The 22818-nt window shown below is 50.5% G+C and overlaps 1 protein-coding gene across 7 annotated transcripts in view; it reads right to left on the reverse strand.

The window, feature by feature from the left end:
- Positions 1 to 20660, reverse strand: part of Rph3a (rabphilin 3A) — a 69618-nt gene extending 48958 nt beyond the window's left edge. The window contains exons 1-2 of one of the 7 annotated variants that reach the window (XM_011248186.3): positions 20378 to 20660; positions 19528 to 19643 (exon numbers count right to left, since the gene is read on the reverse strand). The gene's annotated coding sequence lies outside the window, so the exon portion shown is untranslated. Of the gene's footprint in view, positions 1 to 18856; positions 19082 to 19527; positions 19644 to 19781; positions 20279 to 20377 lie in introns of those variants that run through there. The other 6 variants (NM_001302344.1, XM_011248188.3, XM_011248185.3 and 3 more) reach the window with 6 other exon arrangements.
- Between the last annotated feature and the right edge of the window lie 2158 nt (positions 20661 to 22818).

The following is a 22818-nucleotide window of genomic DNA, read 5'->3' on the forward strand; positions in this document are numbered from 1 at the left end:
GCACACTCCCAATCTCCTGTACCTCTATTTCCTTATGTGAAAGCCAAGAAAAAAAAGTAGGACCCATCTCGACATGGAACCAAGAGAGTTAAAGGAGATAACATACACGAGATCAAGGCAGGGCATCCAGCCAGGGCACCCAACAGGGGCATCCAACTGGGGCCAGAGGAGGACCTTGCTGTATCTCATGAATGCCGCTGCCTATCTTATTTTTTCCTGTGTGTGTATGTGATGTGCACTTGTATTTCTGTGTGTTTACGTGCATGTGGGGGGGAGGCATATATGTGTGAGTGGGTGTGCACTCGTGCCTACGGAAGCCCAAAGCTGACAACAGGTATCTTGGCTTTAATTGTTGAGGTGAGGTCTCTTCTGGAACCCAGAGCTTGCTGATTCTGGATAGTCTCACTAGCCAGCTTGCCCTCGGGCATGCAGGCAGCCACCATATCTGCCCACACTAAATGTGGGTTCTGGGGATGTGATATCTGGTCCTCACCCTTGCACAGCGAGCTTTTTCCTTACTGAGTCCTCTCCCTGGCCGTGCCTTATTTTTTTTTTTAAGATAGCATCTCTCACTGGCCTTGAGCTCGGCAAGTAGGTAAGATGCTTTGCAGGCTAAGGAGCTGCTTGGCTCCTCCTCCTCCCTGGTGTTAAGTGCCATCATGTGCCCCCTTCCCTGCTTTTACACATACATTTAGTACATTGGGAAACTAAAGCCCAGACTGGCAAGGTCACTCATCCTAAGACACACAGCCAGCACCCGGAACAAACAGGATGTGTATCTGAAATGAGACCACCCTCCCGTGCGCATGGCTTACTGATGGCAGAGCAGAGGATCATAGGCAGAGACTATGACAGCCTCTTCTCTGTCCCCTTCTGGAGCATGGTGTCCCTTGAGGCTCTGAGTCCACACACCTGAACACAGGAGGTACAAGAAACACCACCAAGACTTCAGCCACCCTGACAGGGCAGCCCACTTCCAGGTTACTCAATCAGGCAGGATTTAGCCTTCCACTGTGGCAAAGATCAGGCTTGATTGCTGCATTTACTCATGCGCTCACCAACGCCCTCCCAAACAGAAAACCGTGATTAGATTGGATCTGTGCATCAGTGCGAGGCATTTAGCTTAATGGCCTCTGTCCTGCTCTAAAAGGACTGGGCAGGCGCAGGCTAACCTGAAGCCCTGACAGTGCATTATGAGAGACCACAAACCCTCTGTCCTTCTCTGCCCGGGCATGGAATGCTGAGTGGAGAGGGGCATCCATCGCCTCATACCCACCAGCAATCCCGGTCTCTTCCCAGAGGGAGAATTTTGGTCAGCATTAGATCTCTTCCTCTTATCAATGAGCTCTGTCACCCTGAAGCATTATTTTCTATTGAAGAAAATAATAAACATATTTGACTTGGCTATTAAGTCGCTGAAGGCAGAAACAGTCACACAGCGGCAGCACGGGAAGGGGACCTTTAGAAGTGCAGCTTGCTGGGTATGCTCTGTTTTGTCCACGAGAGTGCTGCTATCCACCCTGCTGGGGGCTCAGAGGCCACTGTGGTGGCTGCATCCACCACACCCTTGACTTCGGTTCCTAGTTGAGTACCAACAGGAGACACTAGCAGAAACAGGAGAGAAGAGCCAGAGGAGAGAAAGCAAGAGGAGGCAGATGCTGAGACATCCCCTGCATCTCCCTGCTGGGTACCATGGTTTGGCAGCATAAAGGAAGAATACAGACAGCAAAGCTAGCTTCTAAACCCAATGATATCATCTCTCACAACAAGCTCTGGCACAATAATGGCAGACACTAGGGAAGTAGTGGAGACAGTAGGGGCTTGGAGAAGTGATGAGCTTCCAGTCACAGGAGGCAATCAAGCACAAGGTGCAAAGCCTGTTGTTGGGTGGTGATCAGGGTAAAGTGCTTTATTTGAGATCTCCCTTACAGTGTGTGGGAGAGAATGGCTAGGATTTAAAGATGTCTGTCCACCGTGCAAGGACTTATTCTGATTCTCCTATCCCTAAGCAGAGTCAGTTCCTAATGAAAAGCCAGAAGTGCAAACTCCAGCCTAAGAAATGCTTACGGTTCCTTCATCCCCACAAAGAGGACATCGGCTCTCGGGAAGGGTTCTCATTTGCCCATGATAAACACCTGGGATGGAACACAGCCAAGCCCCGAGTCACACCTGTATCATCACCATGGCCACACCTGTCCACACTCCATGCACGCATCCTTGTAAACACACCCCATCCCGATCACACATCCACTGGTGTCCCACAGGCACATTCTAGTCCTTTCTGGATCCCCGGTAGCATCCGACTCAGAAGTTCTGGCCCCGGGAGGCCCAATTCCCACCTCACATGATCCCAGTCAAGGGCCACTGGGACAGGTATGGATTCTAATAGATCCAAGCTATTCAGAGCTTCTCTGAGCCCCACAGAGTAACAGATGGCAAAGATCTGCCCCATGCTTGTATCCCCTCACCCAGGCTCTCCTAGTGCCTAGGGTGGGGAGATGGGGAGTGGTGACAGAAAAATGAAACCTCCTAAGATGTGGATAAACCACTTATGAGCAATGGGCTCTCCCTCTCCTTTTTTGACCCCAGTAGCCGCCATGGAAACATCCAATGCTGGCTCTGGAGAGATGGCTCAGGAGTTAAGAGCACAGGCTGCTCTTACAGTGGACCTGAGTTCAATTCCCAGCAACCACAATGGGTAGCCCACAACCATCTGTAACTCTTGCTCAGTGGGTCTGACGCCCTCTTCTGGCCTTTGCAGGCATCTGCATGCACATGTGCACAGACCTATCCAGACACACACACAAACACACACACACACACACACTCACACACAGACACACACACTCACTCATACACACTCTCATTCTCAGACACTTACACATACACAGCCTCACACCCATCTACAGGCACTCACACACACGCGCGCATGCATGCATACACATGTACACACTCTCAGATAGACACTCTCACACTTGCATGCTTGTACACTCAATCACACGTACTCACACACACAGATCTTTAGAAGTGAATCAGCTTTCCCCCAAGATTGAATCAGAGCCTAAGCAATAGGACTGGGCTGAGTGCCCCTAAGTCCCCTGAGTCACTTCCTTCTGTACCTTCTCTTTCAATGAACCCAAGAAATGGAAGACATTTCAAAACAAAACAAAATGGAGGAGAGGAGAAAGGAAGAAAGGAGGGAAGGGAAGGGAGGGGGAGGGGGAGAAGAAGAGTATTATGCACAGAAGCCCCTAAATTAGGGACAGCAGTACTTCCTAATTTTCTGCCACACCTCTGGATGGTTTTTTTTTTAACCCATTTACACATTAGTTCCTTTGCAAAACTCACCTCAAATCACACAATGGGAATGATCTCTTTCCTCTGGGACCCACCCTGACTCATGAGACCACTGTCAATAGTATATGCTTCCCATGAGAATAGTCCTGCCTGGTGCTACAGGCCTTTGGTTCTAGCACTCTCTGTTAGTTCAAAGCCAGCCTGGTCTATATATCAAGTTCTTGCATCTCCGTGCTTTATACTGGTGGTCCTGCTGTTTGCAACTTGACTCCTGGGTAAAAAGGGACTTACAGAAAACAAGGTGTCAGATAAGCCTTGTTCAGGCACAAGGTTCAGTGCCATAGGCCATGAGTTCAATGAGTTAATAGTTGTACTGGCTAGTTTTGTGTCAACTTGACACAGCTGGGGTTATCACAGAGAAAGGAGCTTCAGTTGAGAAAAATGCCTCCATGAGATCCAACTCTAAGGCATTTTCTCAATTAGTGATCAAGGGGGAAAGGCCCCTTGTGGGTGGGACCAGCTCTGGGCTGGTAGTCTTGGGTTCTATAAGAGAGCAGGCTGAGCAAGCCAGAGGAGGCAAGCCAGTAAAGAACATCCCTCCATGGCCTCTGCATCAGCTCCTGCTCCCTGACCTGCTTGAGTTCCAGTCCTGACTTCCTTTGGTGATGAACAGCAGCATGGAAGTGTAAGCCAAATAAACCCTTTCCTCCCCAACTTGCTTCTTGGTCATGATGTTTGTGCAGGAATAGAAACCCTGACTAAGACAATAGTGTATATTAAATGAGATGCATAAAGCAAGATTATGAGGGGCTGGAGAGATGGCTCAGCAGTTAAAAGCACTGTCTGCTCTTGCAGAAGATCCAAGTGCAGATCCCAGCACCCACACTGCATCACACAACTGTGTATATGTTCAGTTTTAGAGGGTCTGATAGTCTCTTCTGGCCCCCTAAGGCACTGTGTCCATGTGGTGCACATACATGCACGCAGGCAAATACTCACATATACAAAATAAAAATAAATATATCATTTATATGTCTATAATATATAATGCATTATATAAATAATAAAATGTCTATGATCTATTTATAAACCATGATGTATTCACCAATGATATTTAGTGACATGAGACGTGAACGTTTATGAAGCATAGCTAGATTATAATCTAATGCAAGTATTATCATTATTCGATATATTTATTTATTTTTAATCACTTCATAAAACTTATTGGGGAAGTTCGTGGATGGGTGTGGAGCTCAGAGAACAACCTGTGGGAGTTGGCTCTCTCCTTCCACCATGTGGGTCCCTCTGAACAAGCTGGGACTTTTTATGTGCAGAGTCATCTCACAGGCTGATCTGTAACATATTCAACCTAACAGGAATGGCCAGCAAGTGCTCTTCAGTCTCATAGAGGGACAGTGATGGAGCCAGCCTGTTTTATGTCTAATTTTCTGGGTGTGATGGAGGCAATGTGCTGAGGATTGTTGAAGTGAGGTTATTTAAGGGTTAACATGCTGGGGAGGGAAGGGGAAGCTACATATATATATATATATGTGTGTGTGTGTGTGTGTGTGTGTGTGTGTGTGTGTATGTATGTATGTATATATATATATATATGTATATATGTGTATATATATATATTTATATATATATATATATACATATATATATATATATATATATATATATATGGGGAAGGGTGCTATTTCCTGGCCACCATGTCCTACAGCAGTGCTTCTCACCCTTCCTAATGTCACGACCCTTTAACACAGTTCCTCATGTTGCGGTGACCCCCTGACTGTAAAATTATTTCTCTGGTTTTTTGGTTGGTTGGTTGGTTGGTTGGTAGGTTGGTTGGTTGGTTGTTTTTTCGAGACAAGGTTTCTTTGTCTAGCCCTGTTGTCCTGGAACTCACTCTGTAGACCAGGCTGGCCTCGAACTCAGAGATCCACCTGCCTCTGCCTCTCAAGTACTGGGTTTAAAGGTGTGTGCCACTGCTGCCTGGATCATAAAGTTATTTCATTGCTACTTCATAGCTGAAGTTTTCCTACTGTTAGGAATCGTAATGCAAATATCTGATATGCAGGATATCTGATATGCGACCCCTAAAGGATGTGCAATCCACAGGTTGAGAGGCACTGTCCTACAGGAACTGAAGATGCAGGTTCACTGCATCCACGTGGAGATGGGAGGAGGGAAGCCTGCCGAAGGGAACCAGGGGGCTTGGAGATCCACCGCAGACTGACAACTTAGAGTTGTCTAGCCTGCAGCCATGCTGGGACCTGATCAGATAACAGCTGAGCTGGGCTGTGAATGGGTCCCTTACTACATCTCCAGTTCCTGGTGTCTGCAGACACCCTCAGAAGTATATAAAAAAAAAATGTTTGTAGGGAGCTGAGCGTGCATCAAAAGAAGCTTTGAGAGGTCACCCCAAACCAAGCTGCTGGCACAGCTTCTAAGACAAAATAGGTCCTCGGGTGGGAAGGCATGGGGGTCCCCATCTTTCAACACTGAGGGCCATGAAGATTGAATCCTTTCAAGGCCAGCTCTATCTCTTCCTTAATAAAGCAGTCCTCGGGATATTTCTGAGCTCTGCCCTGGTCTCCGGCGGCTACGCTGCCACAAGAAACAAGATGGGGAAAATTCAAGTGGCCCTAGCAAGTCTTCCTTCCATATTCAGTTCTTGCTCATCTGGGGGAACACACCACACCGAGCTCTTGTGACATGGAATGAGAGGCAGCAGGAGGAGGTGTGTCACCTCAAAATATAGGGGTGGTGGGGGACAAGTATTGATGCTTCTCCCAGGTCACCTTTCCTGTGCCTCTTGGGACATCCACGGCTGCTTTCCTTTTGTAGGAAACCCAGAGAGTGCAGAGCAGCTGCTCATTTGACATGAAGTATCTACCACAAGACGCTGTACTGGGGGCCAGTCCCAGCTCAGTCTCTTGCTATCCCAGGACCTTGCGCAGGCACTCCGTGCCTCATTTTTTTTTTTTTTCTGAAAAAAAAAAGGGGGGGGTTATATCTGAACAGCTTCCCCGGGCTGAAGCTAGAATGGTATACAGAGGGCCTAGCAAATTGTGAGCCAGCCCACGAGAACCACTCGATCCCTGCCGGCTCACCTAAGAAAAGAAGCCACTCTAGCATGGAGTCTCAGTGATGAGCCCAGCCTGGCAGAATGCTGCTGATACCCACCTCCTCTGCTGTTGTCACCATTTCATGGTGGCCTTCACCCTTCCAGGATGGTCATCAGCACACTCGGGTACCCAGAAGGTTCTTCTGAGAACATCTTTGTGATCCCCCAAAAGGATATGAACAGGTACCTTAGGCAGGTATCATAAAATAACCAGGAATACCCCAAAGCTACTGTCCATCCCAAGAAAGCTTTGTTCACTTCCCTTTTGCCACCTGGGCACCCCAGACAGATCCCCCACAAGGGTGTTTGTCATAATGTTCCTAATTGCTGCACAAACATGGAAGATTTGGGGTTCATTTTGTGGATCCCCAAGGTGAGGGGACCCCTAAAGCCACATAAGTGGTGAAGAGAGTGTCATAGTCTAGCTGCACGCTAAAAATCACCTGGTGAACTTTAAACTGTCATGGGCACTCCCCTGTAGCATACAAGCCTACCTATCACTGGGGGTGCAGCTCAGTTGACAAAGGGCTCACCTAGCACAAAAGCATTCCTGGCTCTACCCCCAGCACGGCATAGATGGAGCACGGTGGTCCACGCCTGCAATGTCAGCATTCAGGAGGTAAAAGCAGGCCTCAAGGTCATCCTGGGTTACACAACAAGTTCGAGGCCAGCCTGAGCTACTGGCACCCCACCCCCTGCGCACCCACCACAAACAATCCCCAGTTAGAGGAAGAATCTAGAGACGCTTAGCGTGTGCAGCCCAGGCTGAGAAACAGTCTCTGGAAAGCCAGGAGGTGCTAAGAGCTTCTGGATTTTCCTTCTTCTGTTTTCTCCTTTTAAAAATAATCTACCACTTCCAGGACAGCCTGTGAGCCTTGGCTGCATGCTCTCGCACAGAGACCCAATCACTCAGCCTGCAATGCAGGTCTCTTAAAATACCGGCAAGATCTGCTACCCCATCAACTGCAGCAGACAGTGGTGGATACTGACAAAGGCTCGGTGGGGTTTAACAGCTTATGACAACCTGGCCAAGGAGCCAGTCTCACAAAACACCTTGATTTCTCCCCCCCCCAGCACACCCACCCCATGCCCCCACTTCCCCTGCCCCGCCTTCAGACCACCAGAGGCTCAGCTGGGATTTTTTGTTTCCCTTCTTTGCTTCTGCTCTGTGTAATGACCTGTCAAGTGAGTTTGGACAGCCTGGAGAAGGGGAAAGGTTTCCAATTAGAGCCAGAAGTGTTGCAATGATGCCAGTCAGCCTCCATTTTCTAACAACTACGGGGCACCTACTGCATGCTGAGCATAGCCCATGAGGGACAGAGAGGGGGGAAAACCACAGTGAAGGTGCCCCATTCTGGTGGGGTGGATGGTCCAGTGGGTAGCAATAGTAGCCAAACATTGTTGAGAAGCAGGGACGCAATGCCATATGGAGACAAGTAGAGATGGTGGAGGAAGGGTACTCGAGAAGAGGAGGAGATTTTAAATAGGAGAGTCAGAAGTGGTGGGAATGATCAGAGGTGGGAAGGTTAACAGCTCCCTTCCAGAACCAGCCCATAGGCTGTACCGTCCTCATTAATAGAGCAATAACTAAGGTTTACTGAACTAAGATCCCACACCAAGCCCCACTCCAAGGTGAGACTGTATATTGGTAGCTAGATTCCCCAAGTCAATGTGGTCCATGTCCTTAGCCGATGTTCTGGAAGAGGAAGTGGGGGTAAGCAGAGGGGTTTAGTAACTGAGAAGGCAGGCACAAGGACCTGAGTTGGATTCCTTGGAACCCACATTAAAAACATCAGGATCCGTGATTACTCACATGTGTAACCCAGTGCTGGGGAGGGGAGACAGATTCATCCCTGGGGCTCATTTGCTGCCTGTCTAGCCCAATCAGTGAGTTCCAAGCCAATGAGAGACCCTGACTCAAAGAAGGTGGATAGTGTTTCTGTGGTTGACACCTCTGACCTCTGACCTACACATACATGTGCATATGCACAGATATGTAACTGCAGTATGCACACACATACATGCACACACACACACATATACACACACATACACACAGGCACATACACACAAGCGTGCACACACACACATACACACACACACATACACACATACATACACACACACGCACGCACATACACACACACATACACACATGCACACACATACACACATGCACAGGGAAGAGAAAAGACCAACCCAGCTCATGGGGATTGGCCAACTAGGCACAAGGCAGCTCTGTGGGCACTGGCTCCCCCTCTCCAGAGCCATTCGAGTCCATTTATGCCAGGAGAGATAAGAGGCAGGCTGACAGGAAGTTCAAGCTCCGCTCCCAGAATGCCCCACAGACCAACTTGCAACCAGATCACTCAGGAAAACTAATGTGCAGCTTCCCAGCACCTCAGAGTGAAAGCTAAGAGCAGAATTTCTTGGGAAGAGCCTTGAGGACCTGCCTGGAAGAGGGAGGGGCGCTTTCACCCCCTAATCCGAAAGCCATGAGGTCAGCGGCTGGATAAGCTTGGGTCCTGGGTCCCTCAGAGTACAGCTCCCACCCCACCCCACCCCCACCCCCACCCTCCCTGTGACTGGCTTTACTTTCAAAGAACACTTAAAGATGCCTTTGTATGAGACATCATGAACAGCTGTGGCCATGGCTCCATTTTTAACACTACATTTTAATACTGAAGAGGAAGAAATGAAGAGGGAAACCCTTTGTGGGCCATGGAGTAAGTCGGCACCACTTATAAAAAGACTCATTTGCCACACTTCATTGGATGGGCAGAAAAATCTCAGGCTGATTCAAGCCTTGGAAAGCTTCACTGTGAGAGAACTTCCAGTGGGTTCTTGAATTACAGGAATCCAAGAGTCTGTGATATTAAGAAATATCAGTGATAGTAATGAAGGTGACAGTGATGATGGCGGTGATAGTGAGGATGGTGAGGATGGTGGTGATGTCGATGATGATGATGTGGTGGTAGAGTGGATGGTGGTGGTGATGATGTAGTGGATAGTGGTTGTGATGACGGTGGTGTGATGTTGATGTTGTAATGATGATGATGGTGATAGTCCAGGTGAGGCAGTGTTTTGCGAGTTCTTCTCGTAGGGAATCTGTCTGTTTTCTATAGGAACTTCTGAGCTCCACTCTCTCTGAATGGGATCCTCATTCTACAGTGGGAGAAGCTGAGGCACTGGGAGTAACACTTGGGTAACTGTTCAGGTGAGAATAGCAAAAGCTGTTTTTGACCAAAGCATCCCAGGCCCTGCTGACCTCATGTACAGGAGTCAAGGTGGGGAAACAGGGCAGAGTTTCAGGTTCTCCGAAGAGGAACTGTTGGGAGGCCTTGCCTGCAGTGGCGTGGAGCAGCTCTGGCATCTGCTGCACCCCACTGGGAGTTCTCAGCCTACCTGGGGCCCATTAGGAATGATCCTGAAGCCACCAAGTACCGCCCCCCACCCCCTTTCCCAATGTACCAATGGCCTGTGGTGTACCTACCTACCCATCATGCTTTGGGACTGTCTAGTTTGGAGGTTGCCATTTTTTTAAAATGACTGAGCCCTCTCTAGTCCCTCCCCCAACCATGAGCACAGGCACGTCCCAGTGTGACGTTTCTCCTCTGTTAAAGGGGGGGGGGGACCCTCCAGCTCTGCCCTCTGATCTCAAAGCGGTATTTTTAAAACTAGAAAGTCCTCTGCAGCCAGCTAACCTGTAGGGTATGTCACAGTCTGAGCCCTGTTCCGAGACTCTGTGGCGACATTGGGAAGATACCATAATGATTCCCATAGCACAGGTGAGGAAACTGAGGCTACAAAGCCAGGTTTACAGCACAGGTTGAGATGTGTATTCCTGGAGGGTGCAGTGGGCCATCAGAAGATGGCCCGGGGTGCTTCCGGCCACTGTTCTCCCTGCCCCCTACTGGTCAGAAGGTCTAATTGCAACGACGTTCGTGCTTTGCCTCTACCCAGGCGTGAAGGAGCTACAGACTAGGACTAAGAATGGACGTTGCAAAGACACAGGCAGCTTTTTTATCCTCAGAACTGGAGAACAGCCCCTGACAGAAGACCGAGGAGAGACTACACGCGTCCACTCCCTTGCTATGAGAATTCAGGGTTTAAGTTTCTTGTCAGCAAGGGTTAGAGATACAAATGACATCTAGGCCTGTGGTTCAAGGCTCCTCCTAGGACTAAGAGAGCAACTAAGGAGAAGAACCCAAGCTAGGGAGAGACCCCATGGCACCGTGGACTCCTGGGTAATCGTCTGTGTCCCTAAAGCTGCATCTATGGAAGGATGTCGGCTCCAGGGGCCTGTGGGTGGATGAACCCAGGAAGGCTGGCTCTCAGCTGCCTGTTCTTTCTAGCAAGGGGGTAATGAGACGCTCTGAAGGCCCCAGGAGGTGTCAGTGACCTCCCTGCCACTGAAGCCCCAGCCTGCCCTTGTGGTCAGGTTTAGGGACTCAACTCCAACTCCTCATCCTCCTCTTTCTCCTCCTCCTCTTCTTCCTCTCTCTCCCTCTCCTTCTCTCTCAATCTCTCTCCTCTTCTCTCCCTTTCTCTCTCTCTCTCTCCCTCTCTCTTTGCTTCCCAATCACCATGAGTAAATCAGCCTGCTCAACTGTGTGCTCTGATCAAGTTACACCCAAAAACAAGGGGGCTGAAACCTCCAGAACTATGTGCTACCAGAAACCTTTCTTCTTTTTAAGTTTATTGTCGGGTTATTTTATTACAGTAATGGAAAGGTGGCTAACGCAAACTATCAACATCTAAACAGATGTCTAACCCAAAGAGCACCCCACACCATCTTACTTCACCGCTTAACTTTATAAAATGAATATTATCATCTCTACCCCACGTTACAGGAGAAGTTGAGGCTTAGAGAACTTCACTTCACTGAAGGCCACACAGCCACTAGGTAACAGAACTGGGATTCAAAACCAGCTCCAGCCCCCAGATAATCTCCTGCCTCTTCCACATGCCCCGGGCTTAACATCATAAGCTGGCATCCAGTGCTTGCTAAACAAAATAACCAAAATCAAACCAGTGACTTCCGGGTCCTGAAGGAGTTATAGTCAGTGAGTCAAGGAAATCTCAGGAATATGATGGGCTGGCAGGAAATGGGAGCTGGGGCATAGGTATACAAGGAGCAGGGTACAATCCACACATGGGAGCGCACACACACACACACACACACAATTAAACATACTAGAAACTGGGAGGATTCACACCCTGGAGCCCAGCAAGAGTAGAAGCAGAGAATGATACAGGAGAGTGAGAAGCCACCAGCCGTCCAGCGCAACACCGGCTACGTAAGTATAAAGGCATGTTCGAAGCATCCATCTGCCACCCAAAGGGAGACCATTAGCAGTGACAGCACGGAACATCAGTGCCCAGGAAGGGAGGGGAGTGGAGTCAGGGGATAAAAGAGAATAATGGAGAAATATACCACTGGGAAGGAGGTTCACTGGGGTTGAAGGCATATCTCAGGAAATGAGGGTGAGAAGTGACTGGGCTCCCACCAAAACAAAAACAAAAAAGCCCTCAGGCCTTGGCTGGTAGACATTGGCAGCTGTAAGCCTGGCCTATGAGACGCAGAGGCTGGAGGTTTGGGGGTTCAAGGTCGTCCTCAGCTACGTAATAAGTGTGAGGCTGGGCTACACAAGATCTTGCTGTTTTGTAAAATACCACCATCTCCCAAGGACAATTGGGGAGAAGGGAGGGGCAAGGCCACGCCTCTGTCATCACCACTAGAAGTGAATCTCCAACCCCACTCCCACCCTCTCCCTGGCCACTATTTAGTCTTCCTGGACCCCTCTACAGATGTTAGCCAAGGATAGAGACAAAGCCCAGGCAGGCATCCTGGCCGGATGGACACTGTGGTGGCTATTTCTGGTTGTCAATGTGACTGCATCTGGAAATGAAACCCAAATGGCCGGCCATACCTGTGAGGGATTTTCTTTCTCAAGTAAATCATTTGAAGTGGGAAAAGCCACCTTCAATCCAGACCACACCTTCTGCTGGCAGCCGATATAAAGACACAGAAGAAGGGTGTTTGGTCTCTGTCTGCTCGCCCTCACGGACAAGCACGGTTCACATTGGCATTAGAGCCTACTTCTTTGGGATTCTGGAATCCAGAGCTCACTGAAGACCAGCTGAGACATTCACAGAATGAATCAATGCTGAATTCTTGGACTTTTCATTGGTAGACAGTCATTCAGCCATTGTTTGATTAGCTGAACCACAGCCTGTCAGCCATTCTAACAAATCCTCCCACCATGTATGTGTGTGTATTCTATCAGTTCTGTTCCTCTAGAGAACTCTAACACACACACACACACACACACACACACACACACACACACACACACACATACACACACCATACAGTTAGGTGGACGGAGACGGCAATGGTCCCTTCAGTCAGGCAAATCTGAGGCAGGACCTGCTGGTCTGTCTCTGTCTCCTGGCTAGCCCCCGGTCTTACTTTTGGCCTTAGTTGCTAGTTCTCTTGAGAATTGGTCTAGCCTACTCTAGGGGCCACAGGCAGACCCAGAGTGGGATGAGGGGTCCCGAGGTCTGTGCCTTGTGTCCTCACCATCAGATTTCTGAGATGACTTAATGAGACACACCAGACCTCACAGGGCATCACCACCTCCAGGAGCCTTCCCACCTCTACTAAGCTCTCTTGCCCTTCATCTGGTGACCAATGAACATGGCCTCTCCCAGCCACTTTATCTTCTGTAGAGAGGGGACTATGCCTTCACCGCATGCAGTGGGCACCTGCAGCCCTCAGACAGTCAGTAAGTCTCTTACTTGGCACATTTTGCTGGTCTTGCTACACCCCACTGGCCCCTACATACAGGGAGGCCCTTCTCCCCCAGAGCTAAAATCCCCAAGATCACAGCCACTGGACATCTACCAAGGACAGCCGTCCCTGGAATGGTCTCCGATCCCCTCCACACAGCTGCAAGATATACCCACATCTGACCCCGCCCCCAGATCCTCTGCCTCTACCTGACCCAGACCCAGCATGGCTCTGCTCACTGTCTCCCAACTTCCGTGTTATTCTTCACTGTCCAACTCTGTAAAAGCAACAGTGACCATCTAAGTGTGGGTCCCGGATCAGCTGCCTCAGTGCCACATGGGAACATGCCAGACACATAAGACTGAGACCCATCCTAGAGTCGTGGATCCCCAAATTGTCTGAGAGTCCCACAGGGAAATGTGACCCAGAGTACCTTGTGTTGGAATTTCCCTGTTCCCCTGTCGACCGGTGGTGGAATGATGTAGTGGCCGGATGGTGGAGGGAATCGGCTCACACCCCTGGATGGACCACTGTGCTCTGCACACCTAAGTAGCAGGATGCCAAGTCTGGGGACAGCTTCCGAAGCCAGTGTGCCCCACTTAGTAGGAGGGCAGCTCACTGAGAGCACAGAACCTCAGACTTCTGGAAAGCCTCACTATGGTTCAGGCAGGCATGGCTTAGAGGTACGATGACTAGCTTGTCAAAGCTGGTCTGCGTGCTGATCTGAGCACAGAAAGCCCCAGGCTAAGCCAGGTTGGTTGAGCCCCCAGGACCTTCACAATCATGGCTGTGTATCTACAGCAGAAGATACTCGAGTCCAGCACTGGGAGGGGGCTAGAAGAAAGAGGTAAGAGAAGGGAGAAAGATGCGGGGATGGGGGGAACAAGGTGAGGGAAATGAGCCTATGAAGAAGAGGAAGGAGAGTTTAAAAGAGAGGGAAAGAAGATGAAAGTGAAGGGCAGATAGGCAGGCAGGCAAGCAGACAGAGGCAGACACTCCAAACCATACCACAGTGATACAGGAAGGACAGACAGCTGGAAGATGAGGGCAGAGATGCTGGTCATGGCCAGAGCTAGCCACACAGGTGCTTCCTGCGGCTGCCCTGAATTGCCTTCTAACTAACTTCAGGGCATCTCTGCTCCAAGCGGCCCCCCAAACACCCGCCACCTGCCATCAGCGGCTGGCACAGAAAAGCCACTTATGTAAGGTGCGTGCTGCTGAAAGTGGCTTCATTCACAAGTCTCTGCCTGTCACTGTGGAGACGCAGCGAAGGGGAAAAAAAGAGGAAAGAATCGGGCAGCTGGAAGCGCCAGGCGGGAGCTGAGGCGGAAGAGAGTTCCTCTTTCCGTCGCTCACTCTTCACAAACATGGCTTGATGCCAGGAGAGGAGCCCTGTCGGTGGTGAATTGTGGGGGGCGGGCACACCCCAGCTTCCTGAGGCCCCATCTCCTGCTCTCTGGCTGGTTCACTAAGGCACAGTCAGCCGCGGCTGCGGCTCCAGTGCAATGAGATTTCAGCCTGCATTATATCATTAACGCTAATGACGGCAGGACAATGGCTTCAAGGAAACTGTGGTGACATTGCAGGCAGTGGCCTGGTGCCATGTTAGAACCCAGAGTCCCCCAAGGTTAGCAGGGATGGAGACAAGAATAAGAAAGCAAATGGTGGGGGACAGGAGGTAGAGCCTGCTCCAGATTCCAGTCCTGCTCAACCTCTTGGGTACAGAGGCCAGACCTCAGGGAGAACATCAAGTCTCATTACACACCAGAAGTGCCAGAAGCTCCATCTACCCAAGTACTCTCTCTGTACTCTTAAAAAAAAAAATGCCTTCAGGGCCCTGTGGTGTGTGAACACACAGGTGCCCACATTTAAGAGTTTGGGGGATCAAGAAACACCTGATAACACTTTACAAGGGGACTTTATGAATCACAGACTGAACCAAGCCCCCATCCAGGCTCCTCAGCCTCCGTGGTGCAGCAACGACGGAAGTTTAGTACCCAGCACCCTTCCCACCCTCCCAGGTCACCCGGCAGGACACAGCCAGCACCCTTGATCTTTCTCAGTCTCTGCTGCCTCCAAAGCCCCTGGTTGATGCAAACTTCTCTTCTGCTGCCAAACCCAAGCCTGCCTCCCAGGTAGGAAGGCATAGGCTTTCTTACTATCATCTAAGTGACTACATCCAGCGGCACTGACTCTCCACCCACCCCAGAAGCATCTGCCCCTTGGTCAATACTTGGGGAGCAAAGGGCTAAAGTTCAGCAGAGAATTCCAGGTATTCATGTACTTGGTGTTTCAAGCGGGCAGGGCAGAGACCCCCTTCTGTGCCCTCACCCAACCCAAACCGTACCTTACTCAAGACCCTAAAGGAAATGGGATTTTGTCCTAGCACTCAGAGACCCGGTGCCGGGTATACCACACGTACACAGTAAACGAATCAGCAGCAGTGAGTTTCTGGCAAGAGAAGAGGGCTCTGCCTGCAGCGGATCTGAGATGAGAACAAAAATCCCTCCAACCCCATCAATGACATCACACTCAACAAACACTAATGGAGTGTTTGTATACTGCATACATACCTCTGACTAGAACATTGACTAAAGGCCACTCTCAGACTCACCCCTCCATTAGTCAATCAGTTAACATTTCACCAATCCGATGATTCATTCATTCATTCATTCATCCATTCAGTTGGTGATAAGAACCTGCTGTGTTCACCCTGACACAACAGGTCAGCCTAGCCCTTAAGGGTCTCACCTTGTAGTATCTTAGGCCTATGAGGAAGGAATACCAGGCCAGGTAAAGTGACTCCTAGCAGGAAGAAAATCAAAAGCCCAGCCCTGAGCTTATAGGATGAGATGACTCAGCAAAATCTCTGGGGTTCACGGAGCCAAGGGAGCCTTAGACCTTGGAGGTAACAGATGTCCTTTAACCCTCCTGGGACCACCCTGAATGATGACCTGGGACTTGCTTGGAATATCTAAAGCCTAGAGGGAGAAGGTCATTGTGTCCACTTTACAGATGGGGAAACTGAGGCCTCAGAACTCCCTGCCCCTAGCAAGCCTGTCTGCTCCCTCCTGGGTCTCATAGCTGGGTTTTGAACTGAGGAGTCCTTCTAGGCTCCCCCTCATCCAGCCCTCTGCCTCAGTGTGAGCAGTGTTGCTGTTACTGATGCCAATATTACACACACCCCACCCCCAAGACAGGGTCGTTTCCCCACTGCTAATTCCTTGTCAGCCTCACAGCTAGGCAGCTGGCATGCATTAACTCTTAACTGTCCTAATACTGTCACCACCGTCATGAGGGGTGTGACAGACGAGGTAAGTAAAGTCCAGGACTGGGCAACCACACACAGAGAAAGTGCTAGAACCTAGATCTAAGCTGACCCGTCTCCAGGGCCCAGGGTCTAGCCTGTGGTCTAAACTAGAATACTGTTTTCACCATCACACACCTAACAGGAGGCACTGAGGCTCAGAGAGGTTCAGGACCTGCCTGAAATCACACAGCTCCAGTGACCATACTGCAGTTCCTAGACTGGAAGGCGGGGCAGGTGACAGGAAGGGAGGACTGTATCTGCAGTGTAGTCCCCTCCTCCTCCTCCTCCTCCTCCTCCTCCTCCTCCTCCTCCTCCTCCTCCTCCTCGTCCCCTGAACACATAAGCCTTTCTCCATCCTGGGTGGCAGCTGAATAATTCAGATGCTTCAGCTCCAACCCACCACTACTGGGTCCCGGGGTTTATTTTTATCCAGGTTCAGCCACAGCTCTCTTAACAGAAATAAACCCTACTACCTCAACTCCAGCTTGTCTGCCTGTAAGACCACCCTGCCCCCAGGCCCCTGCAGGAAAAGGCAGGACCATATGCTGGCTGGGTGTGGGGAGAGGGGGGCGGGGGGGGAGGGGACTGACAGAAAGCCATGGTCTGTAAGTGGTACAGGACAGAAAAGGTGTTAATAAAGACGCTTGTGTCCTATATAAGTCCATGTCCTACAAGCCACACCCCCAGCAGCCACCCACCCCAAACACAAATCAAACACAGTGGTTGAGGTAACAGAGCAGCAGGAGCTACTGGGACCCCCCTCTCTTCCATGCTGATGGGATAGGAGAAGCCCCATTTACAAGGATTAACCTTATCTGTCTCCAGAGTTCAGCTTCCCAGACCAGGACAGGTTTGGAGGGCATCCATCCCTTCTATGCCCCAGGCCAGGGATGAGAAGTGGGGTCTACCAGGATGTAGGGGTAAAAGAATGCCTTGATACCCATGAAGGTGGATTCCAAGAGGGCTACGCCATGACTTGCTGTGTGGCTTTAGACAAGGTGCTTTCCTTCTCTGGGTGTCCCCCGAAAGTGGGATCGGAGGGCAACGACGGTAACTCTCCCTAAAAGTATGGCTGCCCCTTGCCACAGCAGCAGCTGTAAAGAAGACCTGAGGATCTGGAAGGAGCCTTGGTCACCCAGAGCAGCTGACTCATTGCAGAGATGGGGAAACTGAGGCCCAGAAAGGGAAGAGAGCACCAAGACTCAAGGGCCCTGTTCCAAGCCCAAGAGTCTTTCCGGAAGGTTCTCTCACTGGTGCACCCCAATGCACCACTTCAGATGTGACAGAGAGGAGGCAGGCTCCTGGCTCTCGGCCACCCTGAGGGAGACGAGGAGGCAGGGAGATGGATGGCCAGGAAGCCTTCGTGTCTGGACACCCCGGGCCTGGGCTGTATTGTGCTGCAGGGCTGGATACTAGAAATTAACCAGGGAAATGTCCCACGGTATTTGTGACACTGCCTGGGGGCCCCGGGCTCCCTTGATAACCCTCCAAGCCCTGCAGCCTCCCCACAGCCCAGCAATGGGAGGATTCACTCTCGTTGCAACAGTGAACCTCAACCCCCTCCCAACCCCCTGTTCCAATGTCCAGCCACAGTCTACTCCAACCAAAGAACATGAAAGTCCAGTATTCTAAGTATCACCCATGGCCAAGCCTGCAGCATCTCATTTGAGCAAGCCAGATTTCTTCACTTTCTATTCATATGTATGGCTTCCCATGGAGGCGGATTCCTCAAGGTCACCCCAGATTGGCAGCCAGGTTTCAGGGGACCCTTTCCTTGGCGCTAACCACCAGGCTACCTACACTCTCCTCCTGTGTCCTGCCCACATAGGCTTATACCCTGAGCTCCCCGGGCCCCTCATGGCTCTGGGGCTGGGGCTGGGTGACCCTCTTGACACTTCCAGCATGCCAGTCCCTAGGGTTAGCCTTGTCTTATTCCTACCTCCCAAGTTCAACTTCCTGAAGAAATTCCAGTGGATAGAGACGGCTGAAGTGGATCGAAGTGCTAAAAATAAAGACTTTCATTTCCCCAAAAAAGGTAGGAAGTAATTAAAGCAGGAAGCAGAATTGAGTCCTCTCCCATAGATCACAGATTACTGGCAAAAGCATTTTAAAATTAAACATGAGCTTCGGGATTGGGTGGTGAGGGACCTCTGCTTCCCACTCACTAACAGGTTGGTATGGGGTTACCCCCATTGGGATATCAGAGAAAGAAATTGGTATAGGGGTTACAGCTTGTCCTGGAATTGGGGGCCTGGGGTTGGGATGTCATAGCCCCCTTCTCAATGGCAAGGTGAGCTCAGTGACAGAGCCACATACATACCCCCCATCCAGTCTCTTACAGGTGACACCACCTGTAAAATCCCATCTCGGCATCCCCGGCTCGGCAGGCAGCTGACTGCTTGACCATTCATGCCAAGAGAAAAGGTGGCTCTTTCATGGATCCCCGCTCTCCCATTTCAGGACAGCTGAGTTTGCAGAACCCACCACAATTCAATTATTCAGCCAGCCCTGGCGGAGAGCCCGGTCTGAGCCCCATCCTAAGCAAATGCTGGTCCAGGATGCCCAGGCAAGGGTTAACATTCCAGGCTCAGCTGACTCTCCCAACTGGGGCCAAGATGCCCACCCACCAACTCCAAACACTCAGAGGCCCCGTGTGCCATACAGGCCATGAAGGGTTAACTAATTCGAGAGCTGCCAATCACTTTCCTCAGGTTCTGCTGCAAAGAGGACAAGCTGGGCAGAAGCCACTCTCCTGCTCACTCGCCTGAGCAGGCACACACTTGCCTCCTCCCTGGGCACTGTACTAAAACCCCATTTGCCTCCGGAGTGTTGCTGATAAAAGCCTACAGAATACAGGCAAAGAACTATGCTCAGTTCTCAACAGCCCTACCCTCCCTGCTTCCCTCTCCCTAGCTCATGCATGCACATCTCAGTTAGGGTCCTGAGATCTCCTAGTCCGTTTGCGGGACCACCACAAAGAATGTCACTCACCGGGACAGTAGAGGATTGCAGCAGAATACGGGAGCCAAATTCTTGCCAACTCCCTGCTGGGGGGGGGGGGAGGTGTTAAGTCCCAGCGACTTGGCTTGAAAGAACAGCAGATATGCCTGAAAGAAAATTGTGCATTTGACTCTCCCGGTCTTCCCAAAATAAAACCGAGGCACCAACACGAACACATTCCCCTAAATCATGCACACACATACACACACAAAAAGGAAAAAAAAAAAAAGACAAAAAAGAAATACCCCGTCAGAGGCGAAAACTAAGTGCAGCTAGAGTCTGCAGCGGTGGGCAGCGAATCACCCAGACTACTCCACATGGAAGGTTTTGTAAGTCTCTTTCTTTCTCTCCCTTCTTCTCTTTCCTCTCTCCCTCTCTGGGCAGCGTAGGCAACTCTGGGATGCGGGTAAGAGACGAATCAATTGCTTCCCTGGTGCCCGATCCTGCTGTCACCTACTGCAAGAACCCTGTGTGATCCAGAGGGAGGGGCAGCCGCTTCCCGGCGGAGCAGGGGAGCCCAGCTTGCCTCCCACCGCGATGCATTGTGCCGCGTTGCCTGCGGGAGGAGAGGTGGGAGGCCAGGAGGGGAGGCTGGGCGCCCCAGAACGATCCGGATTGGCAGTCAGTACCACGGACAGCACCAGGACGCAAGCGGAGGGGAAGGGCGGCCACTAACCCCAGGCAGAACAGGGGAAGTTATTGGATCCCTGCAGCAGAGGAAGGGAGAGGCCAGAGTAGAGGAACCAGGACGATTTTGTCAGACTGCATATGGGCCACCTCGCTGCATACTTATGCTAATATTGTCAAATGAGCTATAACAATCCCTGATCTTCACAGGTACCTGTGCGTCTCCCTGTGGCTTCCAGGATCATCCACATTGCTGCTGAAGTCTGCAACTCAGGCTCAGAAGACTGCAGGAAAAAAACAAGGCTAAAAAACAAAACAAAACAACAAAAAACAGGAGTGCCTGAAGGGGATGGTGGTTTGTTTAAACAACCACATCTGACAGGTTTCAGGGAGCCTGGGCCAGCCCCATGCACCCCTGGGGATGGCACTTAATGTTTCCACGTCCCATCTGCAAACTGAAGACACGGCCACCACATTTTCCTAATGACAGAAAGAATGAGTCTAAGGTAGCGATAAGAAAGCCCACACTAGGGGCTGCTCTGATTCCATGATCTATAACCCACCCTCTGATTCAAATGTTTTGGCGAAGATAAAGGACTTGACAGCCGACGAGGCTGGTGCAAGCGTGTGGTTTGAGTGGGATGGAGCTGGAAATCTTAGGAGTTCCAGAGCAGACATGATCCTCTGCCAAAGACCCATCTCCCCAAACCAGACTGGCTCTCCGAGGTAAAGTCACTACACACAGGAAATAAATCTCCAGAGAGGGGGGTGATATACAGTGGGAATGTGTTCCCATGGCACCAGCATCCCGGATCCCCAGTGTGTGCTGCTGCTGCCAGCTACAAGAACATGCCCGCGGTGGAGAGAGAGAGAGTGGCAAAGTCAAAAGAAGCCAAGGGCTGTTTAGAACCTCCCAGCCAAGTGAGGGGTGTTCCTCTCTCCACTGGGGACTCATATGTAAAGTTTCCCATTGAGGGCCCAGGGTGAGTCACTACTTTCGCCACTAAAGTCTCCCTTTGAGAGCTAGGATTCAGACTGCCAGGATCTGAGAGACCATTTGGAGCTTGGCTCTACAGATGATCGCTATGGTGGTGTTGACGGTGGTGGTGGTCATCTGGGTGATAATGAAAGCATGAAGATCATGATGATGGTGGCAATGATTATGGTGGGGGTGGTGCTGGTGGTTGCTGGTGGGGGTTGTGGTGATGGTGGTGGTGATGGTGATGGTGGTGGTGGTGATGGTGGTGATGGTGCAGATAATGATCACAATGCTGACTGTGATAGCTGTGGTGATGTCAGCTATTTATTGGGAACCTGCTATGTTCCAGACATCCTTCCAGAAGCTCTGCATGTCTCATCTGAGGGTCTCTGTGCCCCCTCTGTGGTGGCTGCCATTCCCATTCTATAAATAAGGAAGTTAAGACCAAGAAATTCCATTCCTTGCTGGAGGCTACACAGTGAGTGACAGTCATGGGGATCAAACCCAGGGCTGGGATTCCAAAGTGTGCCCACTAGGATGTCTGCCCTGCAGGACCACTCGACAGAATCTTACAGTTTGGGGGCTGAGACCTTACTGCTTTTTTTTTTTTTTTTTTTTTTTTTGGTTTTTTGAGACAGGGTTTCTCTGTTTAGCCTTGGCTGTGCTGGAACTCACTCTGTAGACCAGGCTGGCCTCAAACTCAGAAATCTGCCTGCCTCTGCCTCCCAAGTGCTGGGATTAAAGGCATGCACCACCACTGCACGGCTACTGAGTCTTTTCTTAGCTGAGACAATGGCACACATTCATTCCTGTCACTTCACCAATGGAGAAGAGACCCAGGGGCTTGGAGAGTCTTTCTAGTCAAAGACCTGTGAGCAGATTTGGAGGACAGAGCTGAAGAACGTTCAGATACAGAGCCTGTGTTCTCAAACCTACTCAAGCCCAGCACACACTAAGCCCTCAACAAACATTTGAGCAAACACTCAAGAGACTCTCAGAAGGTCAAAAGTCACACTGTGTGCTGATTAAGGGGCTAGAACCCAAGTGTCTTGTAAGAGTCTCAGCCCCTGGATCCTGAGGAGTTCTCACCCCCAGCGTGGCCTCTCGGCCATGAGAACCATGTATTCTGCAAAGCCCTGGCTCAGATCCAGCTCTTTTGGGGAAGAAACAGAACCACCAAATGCCAAGACACCTACTGTGTGTCCCGTCCAGCCACAGCTACTGTCTTGTGTCTTCATAATGACATGGAGTGGGGTTAAGCCGTCCAGCTTCAGAGGAGAAACCCAGAGGAAGAGGGGAAAGCCCCCAAAGTCGCACAGCCAGGCAGCAGCTAACAGGAGAGGAAATCTGCCTGCAACATCTGTGTCTTTATCATCCTCTTGTCCAATCAGGTCCTCTAAACCTCCCAAGCAAGAGTTAAAAAAAAATACCCTATAGAGCCTGATTTAACTGGATGCTTCTAGCTGCTTTTGCAGGCTGGGCTCCTGCCCAAGTCTCCACTGAAACAGGTTTTTTTTTCACAGAATGTATAAAGTAATATGGCTAAACCTCAGCTCAGCACCCTCCTGGGTGTCTGCCCTCTAGGAACATCCTCTTCTCAGGGGGACTCACCCACCTAGCCAGCTCCCTGCTCAGTCTCCAACTCCCTCCGCTGCCCCAAGTGTGCAGAGAAGATA

The sequence above is a fragment of the Mus musculus genome, chromosome 5 (genome assembly GCF_000001635.26).
Source record: "Mus musculus strain C57BL/6J chromosome 5, GRCm38.p6 C57BL/6J".
NCBI lineage: Eukaryota > Metazoa > Chordata > Mammalia > Rodentia > Muridae > Mus > Mus musculus.